This window comes from Canis aureus, chromosome 13, assembly GCF_053574225.1.
Source record: "Canis aureus isolate CA01 chromosome 13, VMU_Caureus_v.1.0, whole genome shotgun sequence".
NCBI classification, from domain to species: Eukaryota; Metazoa; Chordata; class Mammalia; order Carnivora; family Canidae; genus Canis; species Canis aureus.
This window is the reverse complement of record NC_135623.1, coordinates 60,898,107-60,914,285: the sequence shown is the minus strand read 5'-3', so window position 1 is coordinate 60,914,285 and position 16,179 is coordinate 60,898,107. Positions and strand designations below refer to the sequence as shown.

Genomic DNA, 16,179 nt, shown 5'->3' with positions numbered 1-16,179 from the left:
ACACTTCATTTGACATTTTAAAAGGCTTCCCTTTCTTTTTAGTGACAGGTGTGACTGTCACTAAAACTTTCAGATGTACACCATTCATAGTATTTATTAATATACTGCCTTTTTGTCAAAAATATTTAATTTTCTCACATGACATTATTTTTGTCTGTGAATCAAATGATTTGATCTTTTTTGCTTGAATCTAACTTTCACATTTTTTTTTTTACACTTGCATTGATTTTTAGCACTCCCATTGATTCCTTTGGGTTTATGGATTTAATTTTTTAGGAACCCTGTTTAATCTAGGAAAAGTATTAAACATCACATGTTTATGGGCAGCAAGAGAAGACAAATCATTTAAAATATGAACCTTATGAGGTTATGTTGAGTATTTTTCAGTTCTCTAAACCTCCTCTAGAGGACTTGCTGCTTTTCTTAAGGTAACAGAAGTGAGAGAACTGACAGATAACTTCGCTTGAATTAAGTACATTAGAAATTGACAAGATTGGGATGCCTAGGTGGCTCAGCGGTTGAGCATCTGCCTTTGGCTCAAGGCATGACCCTGGGGTCCTGGGATCGAGTCCCACATCGGGCTCCCTGCATGGAGCCTGCTTCTCCCTCTGCCTGTGTCTCTGCCTCTCTCTCTCTGTGTCTCTCATGAATAAATAAATAAAATGTTTTTTAAAACATAAATTGAAAAGATTGTGAATATGAAGACTTACTGTATGCTTTTAAAAGTCACTTAGTTCAAGAGGTAGAAGGGTCACCTAGCAATATTGTTGAGAATTTGCAGGTCGAGCAGATAACACTTGAGCCTGTGATGATGAGCCAGGGCTCCACTGCCACAGCCTGGTTCATGCCTTATGCCCTTAACTCAGCAGTGAGTCAGTGAATACGTGTTGACCTTGTTCTTTCAGCATCATTCTGAAATCTAATTCTACTTAGAATCTGTTCTATACATGATTTACTAAAGATTTCAGCTTAGTACAAATGCCAAAATACTTTACTCTTGACTTAGAGGTAAACTTTGAGTAAATCATATTTCTAAATTATACTTCACCCTTCTCTAGGGCTCTTATGATATTGGACCTTTTATATTATACTATTCTGTTACGCTGTGATTTTTATGGAGAGACGGTACAGGAGAAGATAAGGAGATCACAGTTAACGACTGTCTTTTCTTCTTTTCTATCCCACTCACACTCTTCAATAACAAATAGAGATGGGATGATGCTTCTTGTCCATTACATGACCCTGAACCCATGATGATTTAAAAGGTACCCACTGTGCACTATTTTACCATAAATTCCTGGTACCATACTCACTGAAGGACTAAAGGAGAGAACCTACTTACGGTACAGTTGTTGAGAAAAAAACTGTTTTAGTTAATATTGTTGAGTGAAAAATTTAATTACCTATACAGAATTTAAATATGTATCTGTAATATATACATATATATATATTATGTATAATTGCAATCTTTTTAAACTTTCTTTACTCTCCTTTATGAAATAGAAAGTCTGGTGAAGGATTTCAATTCTATTATTACAACAGTTCTTTAAGATCCAAAAATAACAACATATACAATCCTTGTGTTAACTGCTTTTCCAACCTGACCAAACAGGCTTTTTTGCTGTCTTAAAAAAAAAAAAAAAAAAAAAAAAGGTTGAAGGAAATTTCTGATGTTATCTTAAGTATCTTATGAAAATGAATCACTATTAATCCCGTCACAAAGGAACTAGGATCAAGGGAGATGTATTTCATGCTATCTGACCCACCTACATGGCTCAGGAGAACCACTGCCTACTTAAAAAGTATGTGAACTGCTACTACTCATCAGGGGTACTGTTGCTGGCAGCTTTGAAAGAAAACAGCTTCGTCAGCAATCCTGCCTGCAGTTCAGAGCATCTTCCCTTGTTGCTGTTCACTGTGTTCTTGATGCTCTGGTCCAGTTAGAGGTTTACTCCTTGGTAGAGTGGCAGTGATCAAGTCTCTCACAGCGTTGCTGTGAGATCATCCATGTGAGTGCCTAACCGTTTCTAACCCGCTATTAGTGCTCAAAAATTAGCAACTGCTCTCATCATTTGCACTTGAAAACCGTTACAGTAAATAAACTTTTCTTGTTGAAATGTGGAAGTGCAATGACATTATCTGCTATATTCTTTTATGTATACATGTCTTGATACCAGGTCTCTAAAATTTCCTTAGAAAAGAGAACACATTTTTTAGTGAATGTAAAGAGTTCTTCCTTTGTTTTTAAATTACATATTTTAGATACATTTTTCCAGAAAATACTTTAAATACTTTTCTACAGTTGCGTTGGAAGTCTGAACTATTGTCACTATTTTTACGTAAAAAAATACAATACCTACTATTTATACATATATTTTTTCCAGCTCATTCCAGAACTCATTAGTCCTTCAGAATGCATTTCTTTTTTAATGCCTAATTGCTAAATCAGTTATTCTTTTACACTGATATTACTGAACCAAAGTGGCACTATTGGGCAACCTGATTCTGGAATGGAGAACTCATTGTTTTGCTTTATAATGGATAAGTTATTTTTGGAGAAAGTGTTCTTACCCTTGATTTCATAGATAAATAGGTTTTTACAGAGGTTTTAGGGGTTAGATGAATTCTCTGAAATTGTATGCTATCGTGTGAATACTATGAGAGTATGTCTTTAGTTATATAATTTTCTGGTTTGAGCACCCATATCTTTCATCAGATTCTCAAAACTTTCTCAAGCCATTGGCTAAAAGGATAAAACACACACACACACACACACACACACACAACTAGTTCTTGTTTCTAAATACTTGGTTCAGAAGTTTAACATACTTGAGGAATTCTGAAGTCTACTTTTTTAATTGGAGCAATTATAAAGAAACAGGATTATAGACATTATTTAGCGAATCACGTCAAGGGTTTTGTCTCAGAAACGTCCTACATTATTATTTTCTTCTGTCCAGATAATCCTCCTGGCATGCTCTTTACAATAATGGTGCTACTGTATTATTCCACTGTACCATAATACTTACATTCACTTCTAAATATTATTACCTTTATATCTGTCATCTGGCACAGAAAAACTAAAGCATAAGGCTAAGCAAAATAAATTTTGATCCTGGAATTGTGGTAAGAAAGGGAATTGTGAAGAGAAAAATTTCACATTTTTTCGTTGCTCAGTGTGTATGTATTTCCAAAGTCTGGCCAAGAGAATGGGGATGTTATTTTTAAAAGATACTTAACTTTTGATTTCAGAAAGGAATAATCATTTTTTTTCCTTGAATCTGATGCTCTTTAGATGAAACCTTGTAGTTGTGAGAGGTTTTTTTTTTTTTTTAATTTTTATTTATTTATGATAGAGAGAGAGAGAGAGAGAGAGGCAGAGACACAGGCAGAGGGAGAAGCAGGCTCCATGCACCGGGAGCCCGACGTGGGATTCGATCCCGGGTCTCCAGGATCGCGCCCTGGGCCAAAGGCAGGCGCCAAACCGCTGCGCCACCCAGGGATCCCGAGAGGTTTTATTTTAGAGATCATGGTAAAGCAATTCCAAATATGAATTTAACATAACTTCATTCCATGGAAACGTATCTGATGACCTGACAAGAGCTGCTGATATCTGTTCAGATAATATGAAGGATTTTAGTCAATTCTTCTTAAGCCAGCAATCTCCAGAAAATAATGATAGGTTGGTAATCAAGCCATATTTCATCTGTTTAATCTTTTTTTAAAAATAGATTTGCAGGTGAAACATGGACTTTATTTGGAGGCAGTTCAGCTAGTCAACAAATATTTATTGTATATTATGTGTGAGTCACTGTGTTATGCTTATGCAATATACCAGTAAAAAACAATGAAAACCAAACAAAACAGAGATGTAGGCAAAATCCATGATCTTTTAGAGTTTAATTAAATTACAGATACTTTAGAAACTAAATAATCAAATAAATTAATATACATGTGAGACTTGCATTCATTGTGAAGGATAAGGAGTTTTTATTTTTTAGTATAGTTTCATTTTCAATGACTTTTAACACTAATCATTAAACATTTTTAAGATGATTCCTTATATTTTCGTTTTTTAACGATTTTATTTATTTATTTGTTTATTTATTTATTTATTTGAGAGAGACAGAAAGACAGCACAAGCAGGAAGGAGGAGCAGAGGTTGAAGCAGACTCCCCACTAAGCAGGGAGCTGGACATGGGACTGGATCCCAGGACTCTAGATCATGACCTGAGCTGAAGGTAGACACTTAACCGATTGAGCCACCCAGAAGCCCCAGTCTTTTATATTTTCTAAGTTAATGTGGAATTTATCATTTTTAAGGGGTACCAAATTCTGGAAGAATGTTTACAATTAGGGTAGAATTAATATCAACCCTGTTGTTCTGAGCAATGGAATGGAGCCAGAATCCAGCAAAAGGATAATAATTGGTCAAAAAGTCTCCTGCTTCATTGGTAATATTAGAAACACCTCACAACTCATTAAAAAGCAGTTAAACAGAAAAGGCCTTAGAATTGCTGTTTTTGTTTTAACCTGCTTTGAAATAAAGTCCTGTAAACGTAATAATATTACCAAGTTTATGAAAACAAAAAGTTCTACTCAGTGCGCTAAGTTGAACAAGGATGCTAATAGGAAAGCATATTTTTAAGAATTAATCACGTAGATGTCCCGGTTGAAAGATTTTCTAGAGTCGTATGGTAGAGTGGAAAGAGAATAGAATTTAGACTCAAAAGCTCTGGATTGAAGGTTAATGTTGTTATTTTTCATTAGAGTAGCCATATGTCCATGTTTTCTGGGGCCCATCATGGTTTACGTCTGCTGTCCTGACACAATTAAGAATACCATCGTCTTTTATTCTTAAAAATGTTTGGTTTGGACAATAAATTATATGGTAAACTTACTGTGCCAACCAACACTATTTTCACAGTAATAGAGTTTGCATAATACATTTGGTTTTCAAGGTTGTGTGACCGCCAAAAAGAAAAATATGTAAAAGAAAGTGTTTTATAATCTGAAAATCATTATAAGAACTATAAAGAGGTGTATAAATACTACTTTATTTATTTGGGCAGAGTGATTAAGGTGACTATGTAAAAGTGAGTAGTTTTATTTTAATCCGTCATTCTTGAACGAATTGACACTACTTTTGTTCGAATAGTTAGGTAATACCTTATTTCCCCAAAGTGTGTTGTGTTGAAATAGAGTCACAAACCATGACTACTGGGAGTATTGAAACCTAGACTTTACTTATGATAAGGATCAGGGATATATTCTATTTAATTAAAATTTACATGGGTTTATTAAACTGAGTGAGAAAAATGGAACCAATTATTTTATAATTTCACCAATATTCAATTAAGTTTTGAATGTTCTTCCAGTGTGTTTCTTTCTTTCTTTTTTTTTTTTTTTTTTAATCTTCCAGTGTGTTTCTTTATCATCCTCAGGATGTACCTTTGTGTCCTCTAGTATCTTTAGGAAATGTTATTCATTTTACTATTTTTATAAGCCATTATTAGTAATCTAAAAATGTTAATGCTCATCCCTATGAATTTGATCTTAAGTGCACAATTTCTCAAAGAAAAAAATACTTCGTGAAGCACTTTTTCTGAATCCCATTTAATTTCAGATGATCCACTTAACCTCTGTAAAATGGCTGTACGTTAGCCTTTGCATTCCTGCTTGGAAGCTGTTAGAGGACTTGTATTAATTTGAAACAAAATAAAACATAGACAGTTTTTATCAATAGCGAGTGAGTTTTCAACAACTTCAAGGTCCCCTTTATCAAAAGGAGGAAGAAACTCATTCTCCCTAAATCTGAGAGGCAATTAACTGAACATCAGGAGGACTACAGAAACTTAGCATCAAGAGTCAGATCACCATATGGAACTTTAAAAAATATGGTTTCTGAGACAAGATTTTGGGAGCTAATAATTACTTCTTCACAGGGTTGTTAAAAGCATTAAATAGGTAATGTGTATGAAAGCATCTGGCAAGTGACTTGCAAGCTACTATTGAGTTCTGTCCAATAGATATTTGTTGAGTAAATGAGCAAGCTCTGGGAAGAATGAAGAGTCAAGGGAATATATCCTACAAAATAATGCTCTTTCTTTTATTTTTTTCTATGCCAGCCAAGACCTTCTCCCTTAAAGATTGGTACAAATGACCATGAATAAAAGTTCATTTGACTGACTCATATAATAATTTTTACAAGCTTTATGTGTCTTTTCAATCATTCAAATTTTTTTACTTCCAAAATCTGAAATTGAAGATTCTGAACCACCTAGATTAGGATGCGAGGTCACCAAAAGACTCAATTTTACTATCTCCATCTACTGGCAGGGAGGAACTATACCCAAGCATCTGGACTGGCATAGAAAAGAGGAGAAAGAACATTTAAAAGGTAAGCAAAACATATATTTTTATTTACTCTGAATTATTAAACTTTTCTTATTGTGCACTCTAACGTACTCTCACATAATTAAGGTTGATGCGGTGAACCATATTACAGAAGAGGATTTGTTTAGGTAGTATAATATTTTTATCTGATTTTTCAACATGAACTAGTATAGATTCGAATGCCTTTCTTTCCTAATGGGAGTCTTTTTTGTCCTTGTACTTGTAAACTTTTATCTGGTTGTTCCAACGCTCCTGTGTTATTTTTGTATTCCTAATGATCTCCAGACTGTAGTGTGCTTACTGAAATGTCGCTATTCTCATTTCTGTATTCTCTGATGTGTTAAAGGGTGATTTCCCCTGACATCTTATTTTGACTCTTGTGGTATAGAGAGAGTAGAAGTGCGTTTCTCAAATTGTAATGGATGATTCTGGTGTTTCTTAAATCCTTCATTAGTAAGTATTTTCTTTTGGCGGAAAGCACTTAATGAAAAGTTTCTTGTTAATAAGTAAAAGTTATATATATTTATATCAGGGTTTTTTTTTATGGTTTATTGGTATATTACTTCCTCATCAGAAATCTTTCATTTTGGTTTGATTTGTTTGTTTTGATTGACTTTTAACAATACAACATTGCAATTGAATTTTCAAGTAGAGTGACTGCTATAAAACATTTGATAGTTTGTGTAGTTGTACAGAAATAGATGTGTGTAAATGTAAATCATGGATTTTAAATAACTCGTTGTTGTTAAGGCTTGTGTTACACATATCTTTCTTAAAAAAAGCCCTATCTCAACTTGAGAATGAGAGTAATAGCCATTTGTCAAGATAAGTAGTACTGTTAAACTTGATGCGGTTCAATTAAGTTTTTGTTTTTTGTTTTGTTTTTGTTTTTGTTTTCTGTTCCTTTCTCCTGCTTTTCTTGACCTCTGGGCATTTGTTTTTGTATCTTTGTTCCATTTTGGGGGACAGTGTTTTATTTCTCTCAGAAGAGGATCTATAGGGATCGTGGGTGGAGAATTTTCAACCTCAAAATTGGGTTTCATGAACAAGAATTTTCAAGGAAATGCTATGATCAAACAGTCCTGTTCATTTGTTGGAAGGTCATTAATACAGCTGGTCCATTTGCTGGCTGGAGGATTATGGTGTTATCAACAGTGTGAATACCATAAAGAAGGACTCTCAAATCTTCTTGTGGCATCTAACAGTGTCCAATCTGACACATACATCCTCAAAGTCTTCACTGAGATCAGAAGATAAGGAAGTGGGTATTTTTGAATACAGTTGAAGAAACTAGTGATAATGAGGTGTTGAAGAAGAATCACTCCTCACAAATGAAACTTCTGCTAGACTCTTTAAAGTCTAATTCAGTCTTTATTTTGAATACAAGTGTGTATCTCGAATCTGTTCTAATGTAGGTTCAACTTCTCTTTTTAGGCCTTTTCCCTCAGATCTTTGATTTAATTTTGAAACTATTGTAATAAGGCTAGCTGTTGCTAAAGAATGCTGTTCATGGGCATATTCAAGCCAATTATAAATATCTTTGCTTTGAGAAGTAAAATTTAGGCAACCTATTTCCATACCAAAATGATGTCTTTTATTATTAACTTTCATGGCTTTCATTTATTTTAAAGGCTTCACATTTATATTTTATTATATTTTAACATTAATTCAAGACTGACAAGAGTTACTGAGGTAGTGTGGGGTCGGAGGGGATGATGTTTTTCCAGCAGGGCAGAAAGGTAGAACATTCATGAGCATAGTTTAATCCACCTTTGAGGGGCAGTCATGTCCCAGTATAATTGCTCTTCATTTATTCTTGATGTTGTGATGTGGAAATACTGCCGAAACTGAAGATCTTGCTACAAATACAATTTTAAAATCTCAAATATTGTTTATGGAAATGTGAACACTTTATCACTTATCAACAGCATTTAATAACATTTAAAACATAAGATAGGAGGACATGATTTGTAAAGAAGTTATTGAATTTATTATTTTTACTGTCTTTTGTATTATTCAAAAGAGAATCATAAGCCTATTACTTCTACATTATATGCATTCACTTGTGAATATGAAACACTAAATATAAGTGGAAAGCAGTAGTCTCATTTTTCAGCATAAATGATTGCTGAATGTATGAAGACTGAATCATATTCCTATTTTATCGTTTCTTAGGAATCATTTATTTTGCTTCATTGAAAGCTTAACCTAAAAGAGACTTTTAGAGATATTTTAAATATTCACTAAAGGCATAAACTAATGGCCTTACTTGCATGTTTGCTGTGAAGGATTAAGTTTGTATTGATTACATTTCCATTATTATTTTCATTGATGAATTTTAAACATCTTCCCATCAGAATGTCAGTACTGTATCTAGCCATTGTGTGTTCACAAAGAAATAGGTAGCTACTTCCATATTTGAAACTGCTGGTAAACTCCAATCTGAATGTCGTAAATTATATGTCCCATGTAGATAGAAAAGGGGCAGATGTTGAGTCTTCAAAACAGATGAGGGTCTTTAGTGAATGTGTTTTAAGTAAGCATGTTTGTTATGTATTATGAATTTGTGCTTAATCATATTAGCTAGTTTTTGTTATAATAATATTATTTCATATAAATGTATTCAGCTTAAAATATTACAGAGCTTCTAATATTTATGTGAACTTTCTGCATTGAATAATAGTTTTCATTCAATGAGAAAGTTGATTAAGTATTGAAAAGTGAAATCAATAGTGAATCTTTAAAAATTTTTTTTTTTAAATAGTGAATCTTTAAAGGGAATGTTTATTTTGTAATGTTAATTACTCCTAATTTATTTCTATTCTATATTCTGCTTTTGGCCTCTTTGGGGTATCTAAAATAAAGGGCAACTTAACACCGAATAAAAAATAATACCATTGCCTAAACATGGTTCACTCTAGTGGTGTGTGTATACAATCGTATTCATTACTAATTGGTGTGCAGTAAAAGCTTTACAGAGATTCTGTGTTTATATATACTTGGCTGTTTATACTGTGACATAATAGGTAAGAAGATTATTGCCAGTTTATCTTTCATAATTGAGCCTTCATTTGAAAATGTTGTATCCCATTGTGTAAAATCAAAATAAATTATTTTTACCATTCCTTAAGGCTAAAATACCGTGCTGTCGAATCTTTACCATTCTATATCTCATACCTCAATACCAGAAGAATTTTATAGACCTTACTTGCTGTGTTCTTTATGACGCTAAATCAGATATTTTAGAGCGTGAAAAGGGAACACTAATAATAGCCATGCTGGGATAACAGGACTAAATGAAGGCCATCCCAGGCAAACTCAGACATGTTCACTATGTAATGATTTTGGTTGCAAATGTAAAAAATTATAACTCTAATTGGCTTAAGTAATAAAAAGTGATTTATTTAGTCATGTACCTGAGAAGCCCAGACATGGGATGAACTTCTTGTGTGGTTTGAGCTGGGATCTAGGTTTACATTTGTGTACTATCATTTATCAACCTAGTTCTGTGCATTGACTTTTTCATCAGACTGGATTCTATTACAAGCTTAATGGCTACAGTAGTTCTGGATCTTACGTCTTCACCCAGAAGATCTCATTCTCAACTGTTGAAGAAAAGCCATTGGATTCGCTCTGATTGGTCTTTAAAATCATCCATGAATGAGAGAAATGGGCTTATATTGGTTTTCTAGGCATACTTCTGGGTAGGGACAATACAGCCCTTCTTTTCCAGTGGCTGCTTCGTAGTAGTGATGGGGATATTGGGGGTATGCTCACCATTTCAGCTTTTTTTCATTGCATATGTAATATATGCTATGAACTTCCTGAACAAAGACTCCCATTTCTTACTATCATTTATAATTAGATAGGTGGCTCTAATGGGTGAATTCTTGTGCTTCTCAGCAAATGCAAAGTAATTTAAGCCTTTATATGAAGATAGTGTCTAGTCAGGGACTTGGCAAAATTTCTACAAGCTGCTATTTTTCTCCTAATGAACCTATAGAATGAAATCAGAAATTTGAAATCCCCACCTAAACATCATTGTTTCTTGCTTAATTAATTTGATCTTTGCAAAGTTAGAATCTTTGTACATGTGACCAATTTTGCATTATCTTACATAGCAATCTCCTATTCACTGACATCAGAAAACTTGATACCTGATAGTAAATTTTCTCTCATTGTATTTAATTAGAACATTTTGGACAAAGTTTCTGCTTCATGTATGTGCTGACTTACAGTTATCAAGGTGATTAATTTATATGGTTATTTCATTTAAACTTTAAAACAGTTTGTGATTATCTTTAGTTTATAAAAAGTAAACTCTGATATCACATGTCTTACCTAAAATAACAGCTTTTATCATCAGTCTATTCATATTTCAGAGTTAAGATAAAATAATGACTGTAATTATGGGATTCTTGGAGTGTGGTAAAATTATAGAACATGTTTTATTTTCTTAAAATAAGCAAGCATGTTAAGAAAATGGCAAATCTCAGTAATGAGTACTCTGTGACCTATCACCTTCAGCTGAAATATGTATGTAGGTTATAATAGATGGACTTTGCCTAAGATAGCAAATATGAATTAAGGGGCCTTAATTAGAAGGAGTAGGAATTGTAAAATCTTCTTATCCTTACCATGTGCAGTCACTAGGATCTTGGGAATGAAGAATGAAACATTGAAATAACATATAAAATTGTTTTCTGCCGTGTTCTTGGGTGGGATTTTGTTTTGTTTTATACTATCAGTATGTACTAGGTAGTGCCATGGGCAAGGCACAGAGCTAGATGGTTGGTTAGTTTCTGGACTTGAGTAATATGCCTTTATGTTTTAGGCATGAATAGTATGGTAGAAAGTAAGGAAAGTAAACCCATATATTAACATTAGAATATGCACTCCTAAAGGAATACACAACAGTAATCAAAATGGAATTCTTTTATGTATTTATTGAAGTTCAACTTAATTAACATATAGTGTATTATTAATTTCAGAGGCAGAATTTAGTGATTGGTTCATCAGTTGTGTATAAAACCCAATGCTCATTCATTCCATCAAATGCCCTCCTTAATGCCCATCACTTAGTTACCCCATCCCCCACCCACCACCCCTCCAGTAACCCTCAGTTTATTTCCTATAGTTAAGAGTCTCTTACGGTTTGTCTCCCTCTCTGTTTTCTTCAAAGATGGAATTCTAAAAGAGGAAACATCTGAAGTGGGTTTTGGTATCTGAATATTAGATACTGTAGAGATAGTTTAGGAGTGATATTAACACAGTCCTAGAGGTTGTCACGTTAAGAGGACAGGGCTTCGTTTTGTTTGTGATATTCCAAGCACCTGGAACAGAGCAGGAATCATAATAAGTTTCCAGTATATAAGTTTTGACTATTCATTCCCTTGAGGAATAAAGTGATCATCTTCTGGGATAAATTCAAGAACCTCAATTGAGCATATCTTAAATAATTATATTTGTTTTATGGTTTGCTTAATAAAACAAACCCTCATTTTTTTTCCTTAGTGAAAATGTACAGTAATTTGTAAACAGTTTGATGTAGACAGCGCTACTGATTGTCTTAGTTTTATTTTGCTATTGTATTAACTGTATGGGAAAGAGAAAATTGAGCCTATCTAGGATATATTGTATATTATCCTAGCCTATCTAGGATATTATTGTATATAGTATAGTATTGTACTTTAGTATGAATAGTCAGAATTTTAAATATTAAACATAAACATAGGGTACTTCTATATAGATTGGAATTTATGGAGAGAGATTTCTTTGCACTATGGAGCTCAAGTCTGTCTTCTTTGTATGGCATCAAGTTGGATTAGGATGACACTATTCTGGATTTTCTAGACAAAAAGTGTCAGTTCATGGAGTCAGTAAAACTGTGTGCATGTGTGTGTTTATCTTATGATTTTGACTTGTTAAAATTGAAATTTGTTAATTGCGAGTTGATGAGAGCAAAAGCAAAGATAACTATATAACCAAACAAAAAATAATATAAAGAAGGATTATTACCGGCAAAAAGAAGAAAGACATAGTGAACAGAGTAAAGCGCAGATGAGACCAATGAAGATATGTATTTATCAAGTAAGGACTTAGAAATAGAAATGTTTTTTTAAAACATAATTTCAAAATAAAATATTTTCGGAAGTAAACACATCAAAAATTTCACAGGGTATCTATGAAGTCTACCAGTTTACAGGTGACATGTTGCTACAGTCTTGCCCACATGAAACAGGAACTGGAGGCCGTCAGAACTCCTAAAGCTCACCAATTTTGGAGACATTTCCTTTTGACCTAATTCTTAATCCAGGGGTGCCTGGGTAGATCAGTCGGTTAAGCATCTAAGTCTTGATCTCAGCTCAGGTCTTGATCTCTGGGTCATGAGTTCAAGGCTCACATTGGGCTCTATGCTGGGCATGGAGCCTACTTCAAAAAAGAAGATGACTTAGAAAGTAGAATGATTTTCATTTAAAACATTATACCTGGGATCCCTGGGTGGCTCAGCGGTTTAGCGCCTGCCTGCGGCCCAGGGCATGATCCTGGAGATCTGGGATCGAGTCCCGCATCGGGCTCCCTGCATGGAGCCTGCTTCTCCCTCTGCCTGTGTCTCTGCCTCTCTCTCTCTCTGTGTCTCTCATGAGTAAATAAATAAAATCTTAAAAAATAAAAAATAAAATAAAACATTGTACCTAATTCTTAATCCTACAGCCCTTTTCTGCAACAGTTGACCTAAAACATTAGTATCGAGAAAGGATATGGATTTATCTTTTCTAAAAAGTGATGTATTACCTAGAAACCTCTTTTTAGTGGTCTCTTTATTAATAATACATTTTCAGGCATTATAATTTTTATTATTTTTATTTTTATTTTTAAGTAATCTCTACACCCAATGTGGGCTTGAGCCTGTAACCCTGACATCAAGAGTTGCATGCTCTACTGTCTGAGTCTTATTCTTATCCTTTTTCGCTCATAGTAAATATATCTTTAGAGGGACTAATATTATGAAATGCATAGCAAATATTGTGACATTACTTTGACATAATGCTAAATTAATTGAATAATATAGTTATTTGATTCTGTGTAATTAAATTATATATGTACCTGTGTAGTCAACCATCTTACAGTATTTACATTGTTATTTTTATCAAGGTATAATTGATCTATAATATTATATTTGTTCCCGGTGCTCAGCATCATGATTTGATATATGTATTGCAAAATGACCACCACAATAAGTCTAGTTAGCATCCATCATCACATGGTTAAAATTTGTGTGTGTATGTGTCTAATAAACAAAAATTTATTAGATCCACTCTCAGCAAATTTCAAATGTGCAGTATAGTATTATTAACTGTAGTCATCATGTTGTATTTTACATTACATCCCCATGACTTATTTTGTAACTGGAAAATTGTTCCATTTGACCCCTTCACCCATTTCACCCACCCTCCACTCTCCAACTCTGGCAATCAGCAGTCTGTTCTCTGTATGAGCTATTTTATTTTCATTAAGATTCCGCATGTGAAGTCATACATTATTTGTCTTGTCTTTCCCTGTATGACTTATTTTAGTATAATGCCCTCAAAGTCTATTCATGTTGCTGCAAATGGCATTTTTTTTTATTTTATGGCTGAATAGTATTACATTGTATATATAAAGTGCATTTCCTTTGTCCCTTCACCCATCGGTGGACACTTAGGTTGTTTGCATGTCTTGACTGTTGTAAATACTGTTGCTCTGAACAGGAGAGGATGCAGATATCTTTCAGAGTTAGTGTTTTTGTTAGTATTACATTATTAATATCCCTTTTCCTTTTTTTTTCTATTTTTGGTTCATTTTAGTTTTCATTATTTCCTCCTTAAGAGAATCTGGGTAATATAATGTGAAAAGATAACTATTTTATAATTTTTTTAAAATTCCATGTTTATATATGTTTTCATTTCTCATGCTAAATTCATCATTTGAGATGAACCAAGATTTATTCTTCTTTAGAATACATGGCTAGGAGAATGTTGTAATGTTTTAGTGATTTGACTACAAACATTTATTTCCTTGCTATTTTTCTTTGGCTATACTGTCCACTGGACATAAGAAAAGCAAATATTCAATAAAATAGTCATAAAGTATATACTTGTTCCTTCCTTAAAAATACTAGTAAAGTTATATATTTAGAACTATGATTTTTTTTAAACAACACAACTATAAATGTAGACCCTTCATTTGGTAGAACTTAATCTTTGTTGCTTCTTTTTTTTTTTTTTTCTGATTATAGGCCTAGTTGCTTGAGATTTACATAAAACTTTGACAATCATGTGTAAATCATATGTGTTTGGTGGCAAACCTCACTGCATTTAAAGACCAATTTTTGGGAACAGCAATTTCACTTAAAAGGAAATTTACAATTCTTTTACCACAAAGAAGGCCTACATGTTCAGTCTTTAAATTATGTTTAATTATAGCTTAATGGAATTGTGGACTATAAAAGAAAAAAGAAGATGTAAACACAATTTAAGTATATACATTTTAGCAATGAGCTTTTTTGATTGAAGCTGTAAAAATAGAATTCAGATCTTTTAGTAGCTATGTAGTTTTCTAGATTATATATGAGAAAATAAACAGTGCTGTATTTGTAGAGTGCCTTGGATTACCTGAGGCATTTTTTAGATGAAATGGGGCAAATAATAAATTTTAATAAATCTAATTGGAAAAATTCATAAAAACGTATTAGTTGCTAAAATAAGAAGGACTCCTGATATAAACTACTGTCATAAATGCCTTTGAAATATGTAGGTTATTGGAAGAAAATTTAGAGAGTTGGGAAATATCCCAATTTTAAAGGAAATCTTTGAAAACAGGTAATTAATTTAATGTATCAGTAAATTTTCATCATCTTTAAAAGAGTAGTCAGTGTAGAGGAGAACTCATCTAACTTGATAGATCCTTCTGTGTTCTCAGGAGATATACTGGTGATAAATTATGTGCATAAAAGAAATATTGATTATTTCATGAGTTAATATAGCCAATAGCAGTATTAAATATTAGCATCCAACAAGAGGGATCATGTTTCTGAATAGGTTACTTGTAGCTGAGGACAAAATCAGGCACTGAGAAGAATGACAGCATTAATTTATTTAATTTAAAAATTCTACAGAGTTAACAAATAATTTACTAATGTGATGATATTCCCCATATGTATTCAAAGGAACTTATATTTGTCTTTTGTCTTTACTCTGTCTTCCTAATTATAAGTTAGACCATATAAAATAATACCAGATTGATTGTTGAAATAGTCAAGGTTAGGAGAATGAAAAAGCTGCTTTAAGAATCATAACTACAACTTATTAAAATTACTTGAGGGTTTTTAAATAGTAAAAAAGATTATTCTTAACCTAAATAACCTTCTAATTAATATATGGCCTTTGATATTCAGTCTTTTAAATTTAAGAAGTTTCTGAGAACAGCATTCTTTTTTTTTTTTTTTTTTAAGATTTTATTTATCTGAGAGAGAGTGAGAGACAGAACCAGCGCAGTCATAGAGAGGGGCAGTGGGAGAGCAACAAGCAGACTCCCTCTGAGTGGGAACCCGAAGTGGGGTCCAATCCCAGGACCCTGAGATCAGACCTGAACTGAAATCAAGAGTCGGACGCTCAACCAACTGAGCCACCAGGTGCCCCTAGAGCAGTATTCTTAAATTGCATTTTATCAATGAAATAATGTGATTTGAGTAACAAGTACTCTTTAAAAAGTTGCTGCAATTGCTGTAGTTGTAGTTGCTGA

The 16,179-nt window shown here is 33.1% G+C and overlaps 1 protein-coding gene across 2 annotated transcripts in view; it reads left to right on the top strand.

The window, feature by feature from the left end:
* PDGFC (platelet derived growth factor C) overlaps nucleotides 1–16,179 on the top strand; it is a 198,874-nt gene that overhangs the window by 96,352 nt on the left and 86,343 nt on the right. The window lies entirely within an intron of this gene.